The sequence below is a fragment of the Camelus dromedarius genome, chromosome 12 (genome assembly GCF_036321535.1).
Source record: "Camelus dromedarius isolate mCamDro1 chromosome 12, mCamDro1.pat, whole genome shotgun sequence".
Lineage (NCBI taxonomy): Eukaryota > Metazoa > Chordata > Mammalia > Artiodactyla > Camelidae > Camelus > Camelus dromedarius.
In genome coordinates this window covers 43,828,578-43,851,224 of record NC_087447.1, presented here as the reverse complement: position 1 = coordinate 43,851,224, position 22,647 = coordinate 43,828,578, and the positions used below count along the sequence as shown (strand labels likewise).

Sequence of the window (22,647 nt, the reverse complement as noted above, 5' to 3'; positions counted from 1 at the left end):
GGAGGAGACCTGGCAGCCTGCTTGGGCTAGCATCCAGCACACTCTGACCTTGCCAGGGTAGGTGGCAGATGGAGTCTTCAAAGCCAATGAGTTCAAAAATCCGTTTCTCTCCCAGGGATTCTGCATGGCTTCACTGCACACTCAAAGGTCAGCCAGCTCCCCCTCCCTTTTCTCTCGGTGATGCCAGAGGCTTGGGAAGCTGTGTGAACTCCCTCAGAGCAGGCTGCCTGGGGCCTGGGGACAGGAGCCTCCCCGCCCTGGGCCTCGGGAGATGACAGAGCTCTCGGGGCTCCCCCCACAGCCCTATCCTCTGCATATCCAAGAGAGGATCATGTTGGCCTGGCCGTATCCCAGCACCCTTCCACCCTCTTGCATGTGGAGCTGACCCCTCATGAGCTCTGGGGAGAGTAATAGAAATAGTTCCAGGTTTTCATTGCATCCGTGTGCAGTGCTGTGTCACCTCTGGATTAACGAGTAGTAAACTTGGTTTGATGGGAAGACCGGAACACAGACACCACTCAGTTAAATCAATTTCTACTTTTCTAAAAGAGGTAGAATCAGATCAGAATACACAGTGAAGCTCAGCACCATTTCCCTGATTGACAGAGGTGCAAGATTCTGAACCCCAAAGTGCTACTCAAGGGGTGCTCCGGTGTGGGTAAGTCTTCCTCTCTCCAAACTCAGCCTTTTATGTGTGCATAACGAGGGGCTGGTGGGGCACATTACACCCTGACGTGAACAGAAGCCTCATCGACCACCCTCTATCTCTTTAAGGGTATAACTTAGAGCTATAGAACTAGAGCAAATGTCATTCCCCAGATTTGACTGGGAGCCACGTTAGCAGGCCCTTTAAACCAGCTCTCGATATTATCCATCAAGTGCCCAGCAGAGCCCACCTGGAGCCTTTGAGGTCCACACATTTCCAGGAGAGAGTGTCTGATTGCCCACGTTGGGTTAAGTGTCCACCTCAGTCCAGTTTACAGGAGGTCAAGGGTCATGGAAAGTTGACCCAATTCCACTCCAGCAGGAGGGTTGACAATAGACGTCTCAAGAAGGGTCCTGGCAGGACAGCGAAATGGACACAAGTGAACCCAGCTGCTTCCCAGTGGATTTTGAAGTGAGGGATTTGGAGGCTTTAACACTCCAGGACAACTGTTCTTCACAACATATAAGTCATATCATGTGATATTTGTCTTTCTCTATCTGACTTACTTCTCTCAGTATGATAATCTCTAGGTTCATCCATGTTGCTGTTAATGGCATTATTTCATTCTTTTCATGGCTGAGTAATATTCCATATATATGGTGTATATATATATACCACAACATCTTTATTCAAGCATCTGTCAGTGGACATTTAGGTTGCTTCCATGTCTTGGCTGTTGTAAATAGTGCTGCTGTGAACATTGGATTGAGGGACTCTCTGATCACTGACCTCCTATTATTTGCCTCAATTTGCAGGAACATATAGCACTGACTTCTTTGCATGGAACAGCATAATTCACAGAGAATGGAAATGCTATCCCTGTCACATAGGTATTGAATTAATATTTGAGCAGTGAATGAGAGAATGAATGAATGAGACATATAATGAAAGCAGTTGGGTTCCTTTAGTTCTGAAGTTCCACAATTTCCCACTCAAGGAAGTCTGAAGTAGAAGTCAGTCTGGAGGAAGATGTAAAAGGTATTGAGACTGAATTTACAGTGGGCTCTTCAAATGGAGATGGTCCTTTTTAAGCTCCAAGCTTTGATTACCTCTCTACATTTAGGAGAAGACATAAAAAGGGGCCATTCGTTTCTTACCGTGGTTCCCATGAGCTGCACTCTGATGATGGTTGGTTTGCATTTCAAGTGCAGTTGAGAAATATTCAGAAGAATAATTTAGGCGCCTTAGTAAATCATGAGGGTCCCCTCATGCTGATATGCACAGCCGGGTTGTAGAGTACTTCATTCATAAGAGACAGAGGAAGCAGAAACCACAGGCATCCCTCTGGTGAATGACAGACTGAACAAGGACTGATCAGGAGGTGACAAGGACATTAGGCCACAAGTTGACTTTTCTCACCAGGGAAACATTTTAGCAGCAGTTTTACATCGGGCAATGATTCGCTCCACCTACCTGTGAAGATAAAAAAGAGAAAAATAATGGGAAAGCATTTGGGGGATAAAATAAAGGATGTATAATTGAGATTTTTTTCAAAAAATAAACTATTTTTATTGGGGGATTTAGTATGCCAATATCCATAAACACCTGCAGAGCCACTGAAGCAAAACTGATTGCCAAGAACATAAAAATGTGCTACATGTTTGGGAGCTGAAAAACACGTACCAAACCTCTTAGAATCTGTGCCCATTGATATACGTGGCCAGAATGCAGTTTGGACTGGTGGGCATGGTTAGTGTTAATGGGGCATTGTGTTTCCAGTTTATAGAGGGAATAGTCAGCATACAAAGCCAAGGGTATTTATTATTTCCCAGGCAGGTCTTCTTTCTTGTATAGAATTATCTGGTTTAAAAAAAAAAAGGTGCTAAGCACTTTCTCATCTTCAGCTGGGATGCAAAACCAGTGACTCTTCCAAAAGTTTATAGACATAGCAATCGTACAAACCATGGGGGCGGTAAGGTAAACACTAGAGGTATAAAAGGTAATAACAGCGTGTTGGAAAATAATGTTTCTGTCTGAACAGAAAGTCAACTGCATCTTGACTCTCCTCACATTCACAGATGACCTTGCCCCAGCAGGCCCTGCTGGGGAACGTTCCTGAGGCACACTTGAACAGTAATTAGATAAGAAGGTGGTTAACAGTGGGCTTGAGCCTTCAGCAGTGCCATCTCCAGGAACGGCATTCAGAGGTGACTGCTACTACTATGGGCTGATGAGCCAATTCTTCTTCCATCAATGAGATGAACTAGAATTGTTTATGTCAGCCTCTGAAAGAAACACACTGTCTGGTGATCCTCTGTGGGCAAGAGAGTACTTCCCAGGTTAAGGGGCCCAGGGCAAGGGTGGAGCATCCTGGCAGAGGATGGGGGACATCTGGAAGGCCACTACTCCTGGAAACGAGTCTTTCAGGAGGTGCGTCTGTTGAATGCTGTCTCTCAAATATCAGCAGAACAGCCTGTTGATAAGACAGAGTGGAGGTGACTTCTTACCTGGTGATGGAAGGGGAAGGGCAGAGTCTAATTTATTGATATTTTGAAGGATGATTTAAGGAGGGTCTTTCAGTGTGGCTAGGGGGACAAAACGGGGTGGGAGGCTTGGTTAGGATCAGGTAAAGATCTTGATATAATAGTTTAGGTGAACACAACAAGGTGAGCATTTCAAGGCCAGGATTCAAAGAGTTTTGGGATGTAAACTATCTGGGGATGCTCTCTAAGGAAAAGCTGGTGGTCTTTTGGGAAGTACCCCTAATGAGCAATAATGTTATGTGCAACTTTTATCTATCTTGGCAAGAGTCTCTGGGAACAGTTAAGTTATATTACTGAAGACAATGGAACAGTAATATTAAGTTAAGGTAGAGTGCATTCTGTAGACAGCTAGCTGGGTTGGGGTAGGTGGCTTTAGTTCTCATGCCCCAAGAACACAAAGCAGAGGGAGAGCTGACAAGGATCCTGCCTGGTTCTGCAAGTACCTCACAGACAGCAGGAATGTTTGTTAGTTGCCCATTTCTGATGGCCCTGACTTCTGATTTGGGATTCTAGGGAGTCAGGCTCCATCCTTGGCTCCAGTAATGGAACTATGATCTAGTCCAAGCTAAGCCAGTCAGTCCAGCCATGGAGATTAGCACTGCATAAGCTGATTCAGTCAGAGAGTATTACAGAACATTCGGTGTGAATGCTTGGACAAAGATGCTCTCTCTGTCTTTCCTATTGGATGTAAACAAAGAATCATATACCACAGGAGCAGCTTTTCCCTCTTTGGACCTCTAGAGGAGCCAGAGTTAGGGTGAAACCAACCCTGGGGTTTGCAGAATAAAGAAGTAAAAAGAATCCAGACCCTCAATCATATAGTTGAGTTGCTGGATCCAGCCTCTCCTGAACATAATGTTACCTCTGACCTTTATGAATATATAAGTATATAAATTCCCTTTGTTTTGTAAGCACTATAAGGTAGGATTTCTTGAAGCAGATAAGCAGGTTTTTTGAAACAAAAATATCTGGGTCACAGGCAAACACCCACCCCAGTGTTCCCTTGAAGTGAAGAGAACCATTCTCAGAGCTGTCATGAGATCAGCTCATCTCTCTTACTCACTTGGGTATGTCCAATACCTACAAAATGGCACATTGTAGACATTCAGGAAAGTTTTCCTAGTGAAACAAATTGTTGATGTTTGGTTCATGAGCTTGTGTGTTGAGACAGTTGCGGCCAAAAGAGACTTGGCTCTTGATGACATGCAATTACCGTATAAAGTGAGGGGGAAAACTGCTTTGCTTTAGCATTTATGTCCTGTTTTTCCAAAGGGAAAATCAAGCCCTGCGTGGATTTGTAGGACCATGGACAGCTCCCCATCATCTGATGCTTTGTTGGGTTGATAAAGGCACAGTTCCTCAGGAGTAAAGATGGGTCACACGACTGTCCTTTGCCATCAGTGTCTCCTACCATGTGCAGCATTTCATTTGTGTAGAATGGGAATGAAAATCTGTACTCTTTTAATAACAGTATTTTGGCTACTCTAACGTGATCTTTAATCTTATGCTTATTTATTTTATTTTTATTTACAAGCTAAAAAGCTCAATTGTATGTTTAAAGTCTGTCATCTGTAGTGGTATGATTACGTATTTCCCCCCATTTTAAATAAAGCTTAGAATGTGAAATGTGGTGAATTGATCGTTGAAATGCTTAAAAATAAGGAAAGGGGGCTTTCAAAACAAGGGGAACTTTGCAAATCATTGAGCAATTACATAATGCAATCTTACCTTTTAGGTGTAGGGTATACTATCGCAAGTTGGGCTCAGACTGTCAGAAAGAGAAGCAGTTATGAATGAAGAATAGGAAAACAAAGGTGTGATTTTTTTTTTCCCTACGTGGCTGAGGATCTGAATGGAGCTGCTTAAATACTGTGCATACTGATAATAAGTGTCCAGGTTGAAAAAGTTAACTAGAGAAAGGTCATAAATCCAATCAAGACAGCAAATGCCATCCAAAGGGATTAAGACTGATGAAAATTAAACAATGTAAACATTCTGGGTTTTCCTTCCTGTTATGAATGCTTAATGAAGTCTCTGAAGGGGGCCTGGAGACATGGATCCAAACAGTGCTTCTTGTTAGGCCCTGTCTGCGGCTCCCTCCTTTTTGACTGGAGTCGGGGCCACACTGGGGAGCAGAGCTGAACTGGAGCAGGCAGCACCTACCCGTGAGGGGAAGATGGGCCTGGAGGAGTTGGCCTGGCTACAGACGGGTCTACAGAGTCCCTCATCAGGATACTGGGGCTGAGCGTCTGGTGCCCCCGTCTTAGTTTTGGAAGCTTCCATCCAAGGGTAGTGAGTGGGGCTCCCCAGTGGCAATGACTGTGGCTGAAGATCGAGCCTCTAACTAAGGAACCAAGAGCCAGGCAGGGGTCAGGGTGGGCTCCTGTGTTAGAGAGAGTGACAGCAGAGCTCTTCATGAAAACTTTCAGGATCGAGGTGGGATCCAAGCAGGATCTCAGCTTGGCAGGCTGGGTCAGCCTGGTGGTAGAGGTGAAGGGTGTGGAAGTTGGACTCACTTGGACACACAAGGTCCAGGAATAAGTTGACAACCCAGGCCCTTGGCTGTGGAAGGTTTGTCATAGGAGCCAGAAGCCTGGCAGGACAGTTCTGCTTCTCCAGCCCACAGGGTCAAGTCAGCACTGTCTTCATAGGTTAGTAGCTGGGGGTGAGACAGTCTGATCTTTCACAGGCATTAAAAATGTTATGTTCTTTAAAGTGGCAGAATGTCCATTCCCAGTCAGTGCTAACGGCTCTTATCCTACTGCTTAAAAATAATGTGACCCTTCCATTGCCTTTTCAAGTCTGGCACCAAAGTACCACGTGAATGTGGGCTTACCTCGAACTGAATCTCTTATCAGGGATAAGGATCCAGGGATCCTTGCAGAGAAAGAAATAGTAACTCTGAAAAACATGACACTCTTAGGATAACAAGAGAAAATCAGGGATACTGCCATTGGTCACACTGATGCGTCCAGCAGAGTCTAAGCCATCACACCCGGTGCACCTTCCTCTTCACCTCTTCCTGCTTCTCTCACTTGTCAGTAGGCACCCAAGAGTTAACAGCGAAGGCCTTGAGACATCTGCACTTTGTTAGGGGAAATAGCTTTTAGCTCCAGCTGCTGCTGCCAGACAAGATGCTTGAAAGCAAGAAAGGGAATAATAGGAAAGAAAAGGACTTTTGAATGGGAGTCTTCAAGGGCTACTCAGCCCAGAAGATGCTCCTCTTACTGCTTCAAGCCGGCGGTTCTCTAAAGCCCCCCTCACCCCCCACCCAGATGTAGCTTCCTTCACTGCCTTTACAGGTGGTGTTCGAGTTCACAGGGGCCCAGGGGACGGCCTTGCTGGGTCTGGACCCCTTGGTCCAGGAACAAGGGACAGGTAAGAACAACAGCACTGGGATGGCAGCGCTAAGCCCTGTGCTGTCGTCGAGGTGGATGACTCTGAACTTCGGGAGCGTCCTTGAGCAATGGCGGACAGAGACTCTTATAACTCTGATTAGTGGACCAGCTGCCAAGACTAGGGGGGACTCCATGAGCCAGGAAATGATGGGGAACCAAGGCTATGAAAGAAAAAACAGATCTGGACCAGACTCAGGGCTGCACCCATTCCCATCCAGAAAGGAGGGCTTAGAAGTGAAGCCTGGGCCCCTCCACCACCACCACCCCTCCGTGCTCAGAGACCATTCGGTGGCCTCTGTGTGTGTAAGGCTCTGTGTTGCTGAGTGAGGGGTGCCTGCTGAGCAGCTGCTGGGTGGGGTGGGGTGGGAGGCGGTAGAAGGGGCCATCCATGTGGTTGAAGAAACTGACAGAAGCGTGGGTTGGGGAGCGAGGGTGCTGGAGGGCAGCCAGCCACAGGGAAAGGAGCTTGGTATTGGGAGAGAAGCGAGTGAGGGCAGCAGGGAAATAGAAGACATTTAAATAAGATTTAGAATCAGTTTCGCCTGCAGGAGACAAGTTCACCTTCATAGCTCCAGGAAATCTTCAGTAGAATTGATGTGGATTTGCATTTGGATTGTAATTAGGAGAACTTGCTGAGTCTGACTGTCAGACTGGAGGGTCCGGGAGGGTCCTACGAGAGTCTAGATCATTTGTAATCTGCTGGTCACATGCATCTAGATATGTACACATTTAAGTTCATTCTTAGCAAACTTAAGCAAACACCTAAAGGCTTAAATTCATTGCTTAACAGAGCACTGTGTAGTTTGGGGAGGTTTTTTGTTTTTTTTTTTCTGAATTCTTTCCTGAAGTTAAATCTAATTTTGGAACTGAATGTGTAAAACAGATAAAAGCAAGAGTTACTGTGTTCGAAGCAGACAAAAATCGAGGAGAGCAAATTCATTTAATCAAAGAGAAAGCCGTGACCCAGTTAAACTTCCTGGTGGACTAACCGAGTTGTGCTGCATTGGTGTCTAAAAGGGAGGGGAACCTACTGCTGGCTCTGCCACTTAGAGCTGCATTCTTAAGTGACTGCCTAATCTCTCTGAGGATCAGTTTCCTCCTCCCTAAAATGGGGCTGGTAGTACCTAGCTTTAAATACCTGTTGTGATTAAATGATATAACATGTACAGAAGTTGCCTGCACAGTATCTGCCAACGGGAGATGCTCACTGAGTATTAATTGAGCAAGTAGAGAAATATAATTCCACCCAGCTTTTCAGTTACTCACTTTTTAATATTATTTTTAACTTAATTTTTTTTTAATGGAGGTACTGGGGATTGAACCCAGGACCTCATTCATGCTAAGCGTGTGCTCTGCCACTGAGCTATACCCTCCCCCCTCAGTTATTCATTTTTGATGATACTGCTGCAATGCAGAAATAAGGCTAACTCTTCTGGGGTTATTCCAAGTTTTCCATTTCTCTGGCTTTGGGAATTTCCAGCGCTTCGTGGAGACTTAGAATGCAGGGTGTAGCACAACATTCCATGAAGTGCCCATGGAATAGAACAGTGTGCCTCAAATGCCTCAAACGCTGATTTACAGTAAGAAGTACATTTTACATCACAACACATACACGTACACAGATATAAAATGGAAACCAAAGTTTCATGAAATACGTGATTCCATGTGATGCTGTTTTGGAAAAAAATTTTATTCCATTAAGAAAAAAGAATACTGGTCACAACCATTAAATTGATTTCACAAACCCAATGATGGGTCACGAGCTACCCTCTGAAAAACTGAAATAAAGGATACGTACTTTTAGAAAGGCCAGTGGAATTCTGATGCCGTGTGGGAGTATTAAGAGGAAGTGTGGGATCATAACCAACTGCATGCATTTTTAGGGCCATTCAGAACATGTTTCCTCCAAAAGACCAGAATTCTAGACTTCTCATCATGCCTGTTCGTCTGGAAGCACCACCACCCCTTGGTTGCAGCGTCTCTGTGTAAGGTGCTGCATGCCTGGGTTTGTGTTGCCACATTTGCATGACCATAAATTGATTATTTTTATCACAAATATTTTAACCTGGTTTGAAGCTCTGCTCCACCTTGCAATGCTTAAAGAGCACAGAGACACCAACTGTGTGTTTATAATTGAAGAGGGCTGTGGGGAACAGCCACAGAAGGAAGGAATGGTGATTCTTGTTGGATGTGTGGGTCGCTGCTGTGAAAGGGTTCCATGCAGTAACTGGCCCCACGCCGAGTCCTGCCCTCCTGCCCTCCTGCCGGGTGCAGGGTACTGTCCTAAGTCCTGAGAACACAGTGCCTGCCTCCAAGGAGTCGGTGGGGGAGTGTGACAGTAAATTGTGTAACTTGTCTTTTCAAAATGTGTATAGGAGCATAGATGAGGGGGTCCCCAAACACCCGTTGGGGAAGGGTGGTGGTGACCGGAGGGGCATGATGACCCACTCAGGCAAGCTCTAGAAAGTGAGTAGGAATCCTCCCATTGAGCAAATAGGAAAAGGCATCTCAAGGAGAAAGATGAGCACATTCAAGGGCATGAAGATGTGAAAGAGAAGGGCTGGTGTCTGGGACACCAGAGAGTTCAGGATGACAGAGTATAGGGTACACAGGGGACGGAAATGTAGCCAAAGAGGGAAAGAAAGGCTTGTTCAGGCACGATGAGGGATTTGAACTTTCCACTGGGGCACTAAGGGAGCTTTGAAGGGATTTTTTGAAGGACTGAGCATGCTCACACTGCTGTCTGGAGGAGCGCGGGCTGAGTGGTCAAGGTGAACAATGCTTGGGCCTGAAGAGGACTGAAGTAGAGGCGGGGGATAGGTGGGAAAGGATCAGGGAGAGCAAGGAGTTCGGGATGATGACCAGGCCACTGTGTTGACCAGATGGACGGCCCTAGCGTCTACTGAGCTGCAGGACAGCAGAGGAGGGACAGGGTGTTAGGGGCAAGGGTGAGAGAGGGGGAACTGACAAGGAGAGGAGAGATCACAGCGGTGCGGTATGTGCTAAGAGCAGTAGAATTTGACCAACGGTGCCATTCACTTATTCCCTCCCAAAAGATGCTCTTCTGGAAGATAAATTGCGATTTTAACCCTCCACCCCTCATCCACAGACGCGTGCACTGGGGGCTCCTAGCTCCTACCCTTTTCTCAGCTGACGGCCAGTCCAATTCTATTCTGGGCCCGCGGCCACAGGAAGAAGGCAGATTGGTTTAAATGGAAATGCCCATAATCTGCTGACAAAAGGCTAATTAGCCTGCATTCTAAGCCCTGGATCCCTCGGGGAAGAGCATGTCAGAAAGTGAGGAGCAGAATGGAGCAGAGCCTTCTGTGAATTAAGGGAGGTTGCAGGCTTTCTTGCGTGGCCCGTGTCTCAGGATTAGAGAGTCCGGGCTCCACCGTGACCCCACGGTGAAGAGAAGGGACCTGAGTTCAGACAGGCAGGCTCTTCCTGTTCCAGCACTCTCCCTGCTGAGCCTGGCAGTGAGGACTGGGGGAAAGAATCTGGACCAGCAGTCTTGAGGGCACTCAGACACATGGGTGTCCTCTGAACGAGGAGTGGAGGGGAGTACAGACTGCATCACGCTGAGCCGGGCCACGTCAGGTCACAGAGCAGGCCAGGACAACAGGAAGGCTCAGCAAAACCTGTTCAAATCAACTGCAAATTAAACTGTCTGATATTTTGAAATCATCCCGCAACAGTCTGCCCCATTGCTCCAGAATCCTCCACTATGTTGCGAAGGACAGGATGCTCCAGTGCTCTCCTGCACACGGCGTGGCTGGGCCCGCTCCCCTCAGCATGCAGGTCTGTATGTCTCGCCCCCCTGGAGGGGAGAAGCCTCAGCAGAGCTGCGGTATCTGAGGGTGTCCAGGTTGGAGGCAGACAAGACGTGAGGAACCAGAGCTAATGAACACGGACAGTTCCTCCCAGTTTCTTGACCAAAACGGGAAGGCAGGTCAGGCCACTTGCTAGAAAAGGATAATGGATTTCAAGAGCAGGACTTTTCAATAGGGAAGGCGAGATGGAAGAGACAAGAGAGACAGAGGGTAACTGATGTGTGAGCTTTAACCTGGAGACACCGAGCACACAGGATGGCCCTCCCCCTGTCTCGGGCGCAGCGTGGCTCTGTCTCATCCTGGTGGCCTGTGGGAGCAGGTCTTACTCCTCAGACGGGGTTAGGAGTAGCATGGGGCTGCTCTGGGTACAAGGCAGGGCCCCCAGCATCCGTGCCGAGCCCCTTACCACCTCCCCCACTGGCCAGAGGGGAGGCCCAGACAGCCTTCTGCCTCCTCTCTTCATGCGTCTCTAGGTCCCCAGGTCTCCTCTGCATACTTACCACACACTCCGGTGTCCTGGAAGCAGCTCAGCCCTCTTCCAACCTGGCTCAGCCTTGGAAGGGCCTCTTTGTCTACCCGGATCCTGCTGAGCTTTTCATGCATCCAGCAGCTGCTCTTATTCTGTCATCAGCTTTGATCAGATTGTTTGGAACAACCCAGCCTCTTCCCAATACCCTGCAGTTTGCAGCTGCGCCCCTCAGATCAGAGCCCCACTCTTTGTCATCCTGTGCCCCCGATGTCTCACCCCTGATACCTGAATGGACGTGCCACACCCCTGCTTAGACCTCACCTCTGATTTCCACATCAGCCCTTGAAGCAGAAGCTTCTTCCCATGAAGACCTCTCCTCCCAGCTCTAATTCACAGTCCCTACCTCCATTCACTTCCAGCAAGTCTAGCTGTGGACAGTCTTTGAGCGTTGATTCTAAAGTATTGGAGGGCCCAACATTGATTCAAGAAGCCACCTCTCACGCTCAGAATGCCAACACTCACTCTGTCCTTTTGGCCTTGGTCAGACAAACTCCAAGACATTCAGAAGGATGAAGCAGCCTGAAAAATATTCCTAAAAAGTCCGCCTAATAGAGAGGACAAAGTTCCAGGAGAGAATGGAGGAAACTATACAGGCCAGCTAAGGCCTGGAGGCGTGCACGCACCACAGAAGAGAAGGAAGGTCACCGTCCTTGCTGTTCCCTGATGGTGTGAGACCTTCAACTAGAACATGAACCTAAGCCTTCTGGGAAGGTTTTCAGGACACAAGGACAAGGAGGTGAAGGGGAGTCCATGCTGGAGTGGAGGGCAGGCTGGCAGGAAAAGGAGCCTGTCCGATCTCCTGGAGGCTCGAGAGTGCTGAGCTCTACCTGCCAGGGCTGCATTGGAAGCGTTTGATGGGAGTGGACCCCCAGGCCGGGCCACAGGACTTACAGTAATGCTCATAAGTCAGAATACGGGCCAGGAGGTGAGCAGTGAAGCCTCCAGCTGAGGCTGGAGAGGCTGGGCAGACAGACTTCAAGGTGAGTCTGAGATGAGACTTTAGCAACCAGGAGGGCAGGGTCGGGACACAGAGCAGAGGAGCGGCAGAGCCCTGCAAGGGAGTTACCCTGAGCACGTTACTCCCCATGCTGCCCCGTCTCAGCCCCGCTGCGTGCACTCACACCTCTGCCCCCCATATCTGTAGAAGAGGCTGTCCTCACCACCGAGGTTCATAAAATGTAACCCTGGCCACAGATGATGGGACCCAGAGGGTCACATGCTCCCAGCAGCCAGTCTGTGGGCTGCCCAGTGACACATATCACTGATACCCCAAGGTGGGTTAGGTCAGTCAGATACTACCCCTGAACTTGGTAGCTACCAAGAAGTGAGGCATCAGCAGACCTATGAGATAAAGGGAGGCTTTAGAGGTCTTAGTTGGCCGTGAAAAAAACTCACAGAAGAAGTACACTGAAATTATAGTGAATGGAAATATACACAGTACAAGATTAAGAATCCAATTGGTGAAAACAGGAGAGAACAGAGAAGTCTCATTAATAGCAGACCAGAGCCAAGATCCAGAAGTTCTGACACTGACGTTGCAGGGGTCACCTTGGACCCAGAACAAAACTCCTGCCTGGTTCCCTTACCATCATTCCTGCTCTTGAACTTCACTGAGGGTCCATTTCTGTAGTTGCCCCATGAGTGCTTTTACAATAAATCACCACCACCACCCCTAGCTAAACTTCTGAGCTACCTTGAAGATGTCTCTGTTCTTGCAGCCTGGAGCCTGACCAAGACACCTGTGGGCTTAGGATGCCCAGGAGGACATTTGGGGGCTGTTGGATCTGGGCCACTCTATCCAAGTTTGCACAGTTTGCCACACTGCAGGTATACTTAAGATGAAACCTTAAAATGGTGGGACTGTCTCTGAATAGGAAAGAGGCTAGAGTGAGCAGAACAACAGAAGTAGAAATGAGATTCATGCCATTGAGAGGAGGCCAGAGTTTCTGGAAAAGAACCACAAATGATGGAGAAACCTAAGAACGTGGGTGTGAAGAAAGCTGCTTGGAGGGAAGCTTGAAAGACCCTAGTTGGTGACTCCCTTTCATGGGGCATAGAGCAGCTGTGCGTGGACCGCAAAGATGCCTTCCCCATGGTGAGGAAGGTGTACCAAAGAGTCAGCCAAAACTGGGCAAACTCACTACTGCTCGTGGCCACGGGCAACCCACTCAGAGCAAACGTGGATGCATCTTCAGACACAATGATTTGGGGGTAGAAAATGGGGAACACAGGTGGTATTTTCATCACTTCTTCCCATCGCCCTTTGGAACTCTGGAAGACTGAGAAAAAGCCCAAAGATCAACAACTGCCTCAAAAGATCAGGTTGATGTTTAGCTGAGGCTGTGAACCCTTAGCTTCACATATCAGAAGAAACCATTCTTAGCCAAGCATGCAGACGATCTTACAGAGAGGCGGGAAACTGATGATTGATGAGTTAGTCCCTTAATGCAAGGGAAATGACACAACAAAACAGATAATCCCTGAGACCCGTTGTTATGAATGATATTAAGTGGGATGTCGAAAAAAGAGTTTCAGGACAGGCGGTGTCACAGGAGGGAAGACCAGAAGCCCAGCTGTCAGTGGCCCGAGGTGTCCTGATGCCTCCTACACAGAGAACAAACACGAACCCAGAGCATGTCAGCAGACACCCAAGCATGTCAACCGACCACTTAGAAATGGGCAGATTAATGCACTGTGCCTGCCTGGGAAGCTGTGCATCCGAGGCTGAGATGCACTGAGAAGCAGATGTGTGGGGCTTAGCAGACATGACCCCCCTCTGGGAGTACCACAGGTAGAGAGGTGATGCTCTCCTGAAACAAGGCCTGCATGAGTGCAGAGGCATAGTCTCATTGTGGGGAGAAGCTCACTGAGAAGACAGTCCCTGGAAATCTTTGGTTGAAAACATAGGATCTGACAAGTTCCTGAGTTGCTTTGCTGGCAGGATAAATCAGAATACTCTTCATGCAAAGAACAGAGGGATGGGGGGAGGGGCAGATGAGGAGTATGGGATTAAGAGACACAAACTACTGTGTATAAAGTAGATAAGCAACCAGGATGTAGTATAGGGATTATAGCCATTATCTTATAATAACTTTTAATGGAGTATAATCTATAAAAATGCTGAGTCACTATGCTGTACACCTAAAACTAACAGAGTATTATAAATCAACTATACTTCAATTAGAAAAAGAACAGAAATCCTGACACAAACTGGATTAGACAGTGAGAAAATGTATCGCCTGGCGAAGGAGTCAGGGTTGAGATGGGGACTGAGGGTTATAGATTCAGGGGCTCATGGTGGGGTCAAGGTCATGGATCTTTCCAGGCTGCTGGGCCAGCCTTCCTTTTTGATTCATCTTCAGGTTGGAGGCGAGATGGTTGCAGTGCTAGGCATTGCATCCAGATCTGAAAAGGACCAGAGGAAAATGCACTTCCTGAAGCTCTCTATCAGGAGCAAGGAAGAAATTTCTCAAGTCTCCGAAAGGCTTTCCCCTTCCATGTCATGGCCAGCAGTATGCCAATTTTTACGTCCATCATTAGCAAGAGAAATCAGATTATGTGGGCCAAATAGGTCCAGTCCTGGAGATGGATCCCTTCCCCGAGATGTCTAGGTGCATGGGGTGAGGTGGGAACCTGGGTAAATTCAGGGTTCACTTAGGAAGAAGAAAATGGGGGGATGCGTGGTGGGCAAGTGATTAACAGTGTACTTCACAAGGCATCTTCTGATAAATGTAGACAGTGAGTCAGAAAAAGTATATATCAAAATGAGGACAAGGTGGGGAGGGTACAGCTCAGTGGTAGAGTGCATGCCTAGCATGCTCAAGGTCCTGGGTTAAGTCCCCAGTACCACCACTAAAAAAAATAAACCTAATTACCGCTCCCCTCAAAAAACAAACAAAAACAAAACAAATATATATGTTTTTTGATGAGGAGAAGGAGAAAGAAAAGATGTCAAAAAATAACTCTTTTGCAAAGTAGAAGTAATGAGACCCTCAGGAAAACCAGCGGAGAGACTGAGGCAGTGAAGGCGTGTTTAGATATGGTCAGATTCTACCATAAGCTTTAGGATAAAGATTTTCCAAACCTTGGAAGGGAAAATAAAGGTGGACGTTTTCCATTGTTGGGAGCCTGGATGGAGAGACTTGGAAAATTTGAAAGGCACCGTAGAATGCTCTTCTGACTCTGCAGTTGGAAGTGACAGTAGGGAGGCACTCAGAGAAACGCAGTTCCTGATGCTCTACACAGACGCATAGGAAAGATGAAAGGAGGGAAATGCGGTCTTGCCTTTTCTTACGACCCGGTATCTCTCAGCACCACCCTGCCCCTCTGCAGCACTTCCGCTGTCTAGAAACATGAACTTTGCCTGTTTCTCCACTTCCCTGAGGAGCGCACTCCAGTCCTGAACCTAGAAGTCTGCTCCATCTGTGCTGGGAAGCTGGGCCTTTTCAAGGAGCCATGTACTTGATGCAGGGCCACAGGTGTGTCACAGCTAGGAGGCTGTGAGCATCAGGCAGCAAGTCGCTTTGGTTAAAAATACCTGACAGCATGTGCCTTTTCATAATCTCCTGGGCTAAGGACTCCCAAAGCTACTGATCCTCGTAGCATCCCAAAGGGTCGTGTCCTACCACCTGGGTTTGCCAGCCGCGTCCCATCCACCAAGCGCAAAAGACCTTCCCCTGATTTGGAGGACACCATTTTCCAACCTGGGCAGAATCCCTTCTTCAGAGTGACATGAATACCATCCCCTTGTCCCCCAGTAATATGCGTCTCACCTCCAGCTGTGAGTCCCCATCCCTCCCCTGATGTCTGCAACTCTGGACTCTGTCATCTGTCGTTTTCTAGCCAGTTCCAAAAGGCTCAAGCTGACGCAGGCAGGGCAGCAGATCAAGTCTGGATCCCAAAGCTCGCCAGACCAGCAACCCTGGCTGAGAACCTCTCCAGGTGAGGGCTGATCCAGGCCGGCAGGACACGGTCCTGCTCCCCACCTGTCACCTGTCACTCCTCTGTTCCTGCCATCAGTACTCCAAGGACAGTCCACCTAGAGGAGAGCTCTTCTTTTAAGGCCCCAGGGCTCTGCCAGTTCCCACACCTGAGGGGGACATTTAGCGCATCCTTCACAAAACCAGCCCTACTGTGGTCTTGGCCCTCTCTCCTGAGCCCAAACCAGGGTGGAAGATGATGTGATCCCGGACTCTCAGAGTGTTTGTCAGTTAAGGGCCGGAGTCAAAGCCAGGGGTAAGTCTGGGGACCCTGGGGGCGCTCAGCACGGGGCTTGCCCTGCCAACACGCGGCTCTAGACCACTTACTTCACCTGTGATCCTGACATCAGCTCCCTCCACACCTCGACCCCAGCACTGGCCACCAGCCTCTCTAGCTCCCCACTCAAACTGCTCACCCTCCTTTATGATGCTGGGCTTTGCTGGACTTCTGTCAGCAATTTTCTCCAGTCTTGGTGCTCTCACCTAATACTCACGTGGGTCATAAGACCCAAGTCATCCTCTAAAACAGGCCTCTGCCGTCAGCTCTGCTACCCTTTGCTGCCCTCCTCTGGCCACTGGGGTCACTGCAGGTAACCCTTCAGCACTCAGATGACTTCACTGATGTGTTCGTTCTTTTTTTTTTTTTAAATTGAAGTATAGTTGATTTACAATGTTGTGTTAGTTTCTGGTGTACAGCACAGTGATTTAGTTATATATATATATTCTTTCTCATATTCTTTTCCTTTATGGTTTATTACAGGGTATTGAATATAGTTCCCTGTGCTATACAGTAGGACCTTACTGTTTGTCTATTTTATATATAGTAGTGTGTATCTACTAATCCCAAACTCCTCATTTATCTCTTTTCTTCTCCTTTCCCCTTTGGTAACCACAAGTTTGTTTTCTATGTCTGTGAGTCTGTTCCTGTTTTGTAAATAAGTTCATTTGTGTCCTTAATTCTTTTAGATTCCATGTATGAGTGGTATCATATGGTATTTTTCTTTCTCTTTCTGGCTTACTTCACCTAGAATGATGATCTCTAGGTCCATCCATGTTACTGCAAATGGCATTATTTCATTCTTTTTTTTATGGTTGCGTAGTACTCTGTTGTGTATATATATACCACATCTTCTTTATCCAGTCATCTGTGGATGGACATTTAGGTTGCTTTCACATCTTGGCTATTGTAAATAGTGCTGCTATGAACACTGGGGTACATGAATCTTTTCAAATTAACGTTTTCTCTGGATATATGCCCAGGTGTGGGATTGCAGGATCATGTGGTAACTCTATTTTTAGTTTTTTAAGGAACCTCCGTACTGTTTTCCGTAGTGGCTGCACCAATTCCCATTCCTCACGTGCTCATTCTTAAACGCTTTTTTAGGGCCGCTTTGTAGTGTGCAATGTGTGGACACAGGACTCAGCGATAAAAATACATGGTGCTCGCCTTGCATAAGCACAGTCTACTGAGGAAAAATGGAGAGAGAGAGAAAATGAATGAATATGAAGAGATGGGAGTGGGAGTAAATGAATTTCAGCGTACCCCTGTGAACCTAGATTTGCTCAGCATTCCACAGACTCCCCTGCCTAGCACCTTCACCTGACAGAATCCCTGGAATTGAGCACCGCTTCCCCTTTAGGGGCAGAATTGGAGACTCTGACCTTCCCTCACCTCCGCCTCCCCCAGTAGTGGAATGTGTTGGTCACACCTGTCTTCTTCCTCCCTAGCATTTTATGGTTTGTTTTCATTTGTAAACCAAATATTTCTGAGCAGGCGGTAAGCATTCCACCAGGCACTGGAGATGCAGGGGGAAAACGCTAATCCCAGCCACCGTGAAATTCACGGTCCAGTTAAGGGGATGGATGCAAGTAGATCATTATACACATTGTTCGATAACAGCTTTGATAAGCGGCATCTGGTGCAGTGTTCAGTCTTGTTCACACCTAGTGAGAGCCCTGTGAGGATAGGGCGTGGGGTCCTTGGTTCGGGGTAGAAGGGGTGAACGACAGAGGAGCAGAGCCTGCGCGCACAGTAGGCATCTCAGGAGGTGCCGAATGTGTGGAAGAGGTTGCCGAGACCCAAGCCCATCGTTTCCCACAGCCTCTGCTGGCATCCAGCTCCTGTGCTCTCTCCCCGCCTCTTCCACCCCCTCCTCCTCTCCAGAGGCCGATCCGGATGTATGGAACTGTCTGTGCTGGCCGGCACCTTTGCCAGGTTCCTGGTCAAGTTGAGGACAAGTCAGGAGCCACACAGTCCAGTATTGCAGGGGCCACCTCTGCTCTGTTCACCGAGTTCAACCCAATCCTCCAAACAGCAACTGGCCCGTAGGAAGAACCCAGAGATTCTCTTGTGGCTGTTGAATGAATATGTGAATTTTGCATAATTATCCAGGCAGGACCCTAGTTTCTGCAAGGAATTTAATTATGACTGAGTTCTTTTGATCAATAGAGACAACTCTTCTGGTTCATTGTAACTAAAAGTGGATTTATAACCTAATTTGGTTTATTGGCCGCCAACAGTGTGTAGACCCTGAGCTGCAGTGACCCCATGGGTCAACCTCCAGCACAGTGAGAGTGCCACTGGCCTCCCTGAGCTGAGATTTAAGGGCACCCCTTTCTTCAGCCAGTCTTGGCCCCTAGTGTGAGATCAGTGTGAGCGGGCTGGTCTGAGAAATCTTCCTGGTAGAGAATGGGCAGGAGGGAGGATTGCCAGCAGCAAGGGAGAGCGAGCCATGCAGTGCCAGTGAAGACCAGGGCTGCAGAGCAACCGTGAACGGGTCTGAAGTTCCGGGAGAGGAGGCTTTGCAAGAGCAGTGTTTCATTGGGTCGGTCGGGGGCCACGTGGGCCTCTGGGCCGGGAGTGGCCGACTTGTGTTCAGAGATCCAGCAGGAGCTGCAGCACATTTTGCTTAAAACTACAGCTGGTTTGTAATTTCGGCCTCAGACGGTAATTACAGCTGCTGGGGCTCCTTGGAGAGATAATTACGGAAAGGATTCAGCACATTCATTTTATCTACACACTTAACCATCAATTAAATCATTACCATCTAATCCTGTTCCAGAGTCTAGAGATGAACTGTGAATGTGTAATTTTCAAGGCACCGAAGTTTGTTTTCAGTTGGTTTTAAGTGAGAAATTGCCCCATTTCCAGAGCCAACAGAAGCACATGTGCTTGCTTTCCCTGGGAGGCAGAGCCCAGGGAAGTTGGCGCCTGCTGGTTGCTCTCTCCCCAGGCCCTGGCCACAGGAGGTGGTGCCAGCTTTGCCTTTGATCTTCCTGGTGATTTTGCAGAGCTGGATGGCCCCTGGGACTAGAGGAACCTCGAGGCAGAACGGAGGATGGTTTGTTTGCTGAGAGGCTGCCGGGAGGGTGCCCCCTTTTGGGATTTTGCAGAGGCCCTGGACCACTGGCCACTCGCTAACAGAAAGGGGTGAGGTCTTCTCACTGAGGGAACCCGCAGCCTGTGATGTGTAAAAAGCACAGGCCCAGGGCTCCTGGGCTCACGGTTCGCCCCCCACTTCTGGGCTGGGTGTCCTTGAGCCAGGCCATGAACTTCTCCAGGCCTCAGATGACTCAGCTTCGGGAAGGTGCAGGAGTAGGCCGACCTCGCGGAGCTGCCGTGAGGCTTGCCAATGAGAAAGCCATGTCACGTGTTCAACACAGTGTCTGGCGCTTAATGGACGCTAGGGACAGTGCGATCACTGGTGTGATTTCACATGCAGGCAGGTACCAGGGAAAGAAGGGAGCAGAGGGAGAACCCAAGTGTCCAAAGATGGGCGGCCGTGAGGCCCAGTGGCCTCTGAGAGAGCATGGCGCCAGCCTTGGACTTCACAGCCGCTGCCCTCTCCGACCCTGACCTCCCTTGGTGCTGACCCCCCAGGAGCCCTCTGCTCTGTGACCTCGTCCCTTCTGATCCAGCCCTTCCTTCCTTGGCTTCTGCCCTTAGGCTCCTCCAGGAACCTTACTGCCAAACAGGCCTGCTTCTCTCCTGCATCTCTGAAGCCCTTTTCTGTCTCTCTCAGAAGATTCCGTGAGCGGTCCGTCAGCCAGTGCTCTCACCCGTGCTCAGACTCACACATACTTCCCTGCCACCAAACCCCATATGCCAAAGCAAAGGGACACCAGGAAGTGTGTGCCCCTGGACCCCAGGAGTGTAATACGAAAGAACAGTTCTTCCTCTCTGAGGAATTAGAGAAACCTGTATTTAGTTGGGAAAAGATATAGTCTAGTTTTTAATCTTAAAAATAAATATAATCTAGTTTTTCTTAAACAGTCTAGGTTCTGCATTGTCTATTATTTTGATACAGTCTGTGTCCCTCTCTGAGTTGTGCTGTATTATTACTTTCTCACCTTAGTGTATGTGATACTGATTGCAGAGAATTTATTACAGAGTTCAAGCTAGTATTGCTCGCTGTGTGACAGGCCAGTAAATCGAGAGACAAGATGTTGGGGCAAGGAATAGCAACTTTATTCAGAAAGCCAGAAAACTGAGATGTGTCCCACAGAACTGGGAGGATGCTTTGTTGGCTAGGAGGCTTCCGGGAGGGTGCCCCCTCAGAGATCCAGCAGGAACTGTAGCACGTTTTGCTTAAAACTACAGCCAGTTTGTAATTTCAACTGGGAACTGTGTCCCAAAGAACCATCTTACCCAAGTTAGAATTCAGGCTGCTTTTACGCTAAAAGGGGAGGGGGGAGGGTTTGTTGTTACAAACTTCTTGGTGTCAGAATCCTTTGTTCTTGCAGCTGTCCAAGTAGGTCAGGTCATGGTGTCCCTGTAAACTTCCAACAAGACAAATGTTGTCCTCTGTTCTGCAACTTTTTGTCTCTATGTGAATGGAAAGTGTTAGACCCTTAAAGGTCAGAGCCTTGAGAATGGGCTCTCCTGTATATTAAAGGCTATGGGCAGCATTCTTTTACAAAGGGTGCAGAACCAGCATGACTCAGCACAGGAAACAGAGCACAGGGTTGGAGCTAAAGGAACAGGTCAAATATGGAGTCAGATTTGTCCTTCAGTATTACACTCCTAGGGTCCAGGGGCACGCACTTTGCTTTGGCATATGGGGTCTGGTGGCAGGGAAGTATGTGTGAGTCTGCAGCAAGGGTGAGAGCACTGGCTGACAGACCGCTCAGCTTTTCCACTGCTCTGTGCCCCAGTGAGTGCCTGGGATTGCCTGCCTGCTTCCTGTCTCCCGGGCACCTCATCCCAATTCTGTCTTTCCCTTCCACTTTCCTTGGCTTACTTTCACAGGATGGAACCCAGATTCCTTTGAGTGCACACAGCCATTCACAGACTGGCTCTTTTGTCTCTGTCTGGAGTCACAGTCCTCCGTCGGCTGCCCTTTGACATTTTATGCCCCAGCCAGGCCACACCAGCTCCTAGGATGCAGAGATGCTGCGCTGTGACCTCACTTCGCTTTTGCATGTGCTGTTGCGTCTGCCTGAGATACCTCCCCAGAACGGCCTTGCATACTTCTTTAAGATTCAACCCAAGCGTAGCCTCCTCTCCCATGCAGATACCTTTGTGATAGCTCCCATAAGGCTGTGTTGTAACTTTGTGTTTGTCTTCCTGAATAGATGATGCGTTCTCTGGGAGCAGGGATCGACTCTCATGTGTCTCTGAATCCCTAGACCCTATGTAGGCCCCAGCACATGAGTAGGTGCTCAGTGTTGACTGAAGGAGAGAGAGAGATATACACAGGGAAAGAGGGAGGGATGCAGGGCCCAGCTTCTCACGTGCTCAGCATGAGGTTCACAAGCCCCTTTGCTGACTCCCAGACTGGGGGTCCTCAGTGCACTCAGTGCACGATTCCAGTGGTTTGCATGTTTCAACCTCTACCCCCTGAAAAGCTGATGGGAAAAACTCACCGACGACATCGCCTGCTTTGACTGACAGCCTGGAATCTCCAGTTCTGGAAAGGCTTTTAGGAAAAGTCTCAACAATCCACAGAGAGATACAGCTGGGCTTCAGGGTCCCAAAGACTCTGGGTATTTCTTACTTCCAGGTGATTTTATAACTTTGCTTGTCAGTCTGAGAAGGTACGGAATGGAGGGGCAGGAGGGGAGGTGGACAAAGGGGAGAGGCCGTGGCCTCCAGAAGAGTTCAGAGCCACTGCTTCTGTCTCAAATCTGTTCTGCAAGCAGCCTTTGCTGTGAGAGGGAGCCGTGCTCAGGTGCGGGGACCTGGCCTGAGGCTTTCAGGAAGCATCATTGCCTTTGAAAGTGTGAAATTGAGCGGTGTGCACACAGACACCTGGTGGGATCTTGTCTTCTCTGCTCAGGGCTCCAGTCCCCGCGGCACCGGCCACACGGTGGAGACCAGGTACAAGCACACACCTCCTGCCCAGAAGAAGAAAGCATCCTGCGTGCGTGCTTCTGGCGGCTTCAGCTAGACCGCTGGGATTTATTTACTGCCATTTCACACTGTGATCATCCCGCTCCAGTCTCTGCTGAAAATGGCAGTGGTACCCACCGTCTCCAGTGTTGTATAGCATACTTTTTGTTTTCCAGACATCACTGAAATCATTTAATAATGGGCAAAACCCCTCTGCTGCAGATCCCAAAGAATTCGTTCAAAATAACTCACCATTTATATAAATAACTCACCTCCAAGATAATTCTGCCGTGGACACACTGAGTTAGGGTCTGTGTCTCTACAGCTTTTCCAGAGATCTGTGTTACCTTCCCACCCCGACCGCCATCGCCACTATATGCCCAGCTCT

The 22,647-nt window shown here is 48.4% G+C and overlaps 1 protein-coding gene across 1 annotated transcript in view; it reads left to right on the top strand.

The window, feature by feature from the left end:
• Nucleotides 1-22,647, top strand: part of SYT9 (synaptotagmin 9) — a 175,200-nt gene that overhangs the window by 134,490 nt on the left and 18,063 nt on the right. The gene's annotated exons all lie outside the window — the stretch shown is intronic.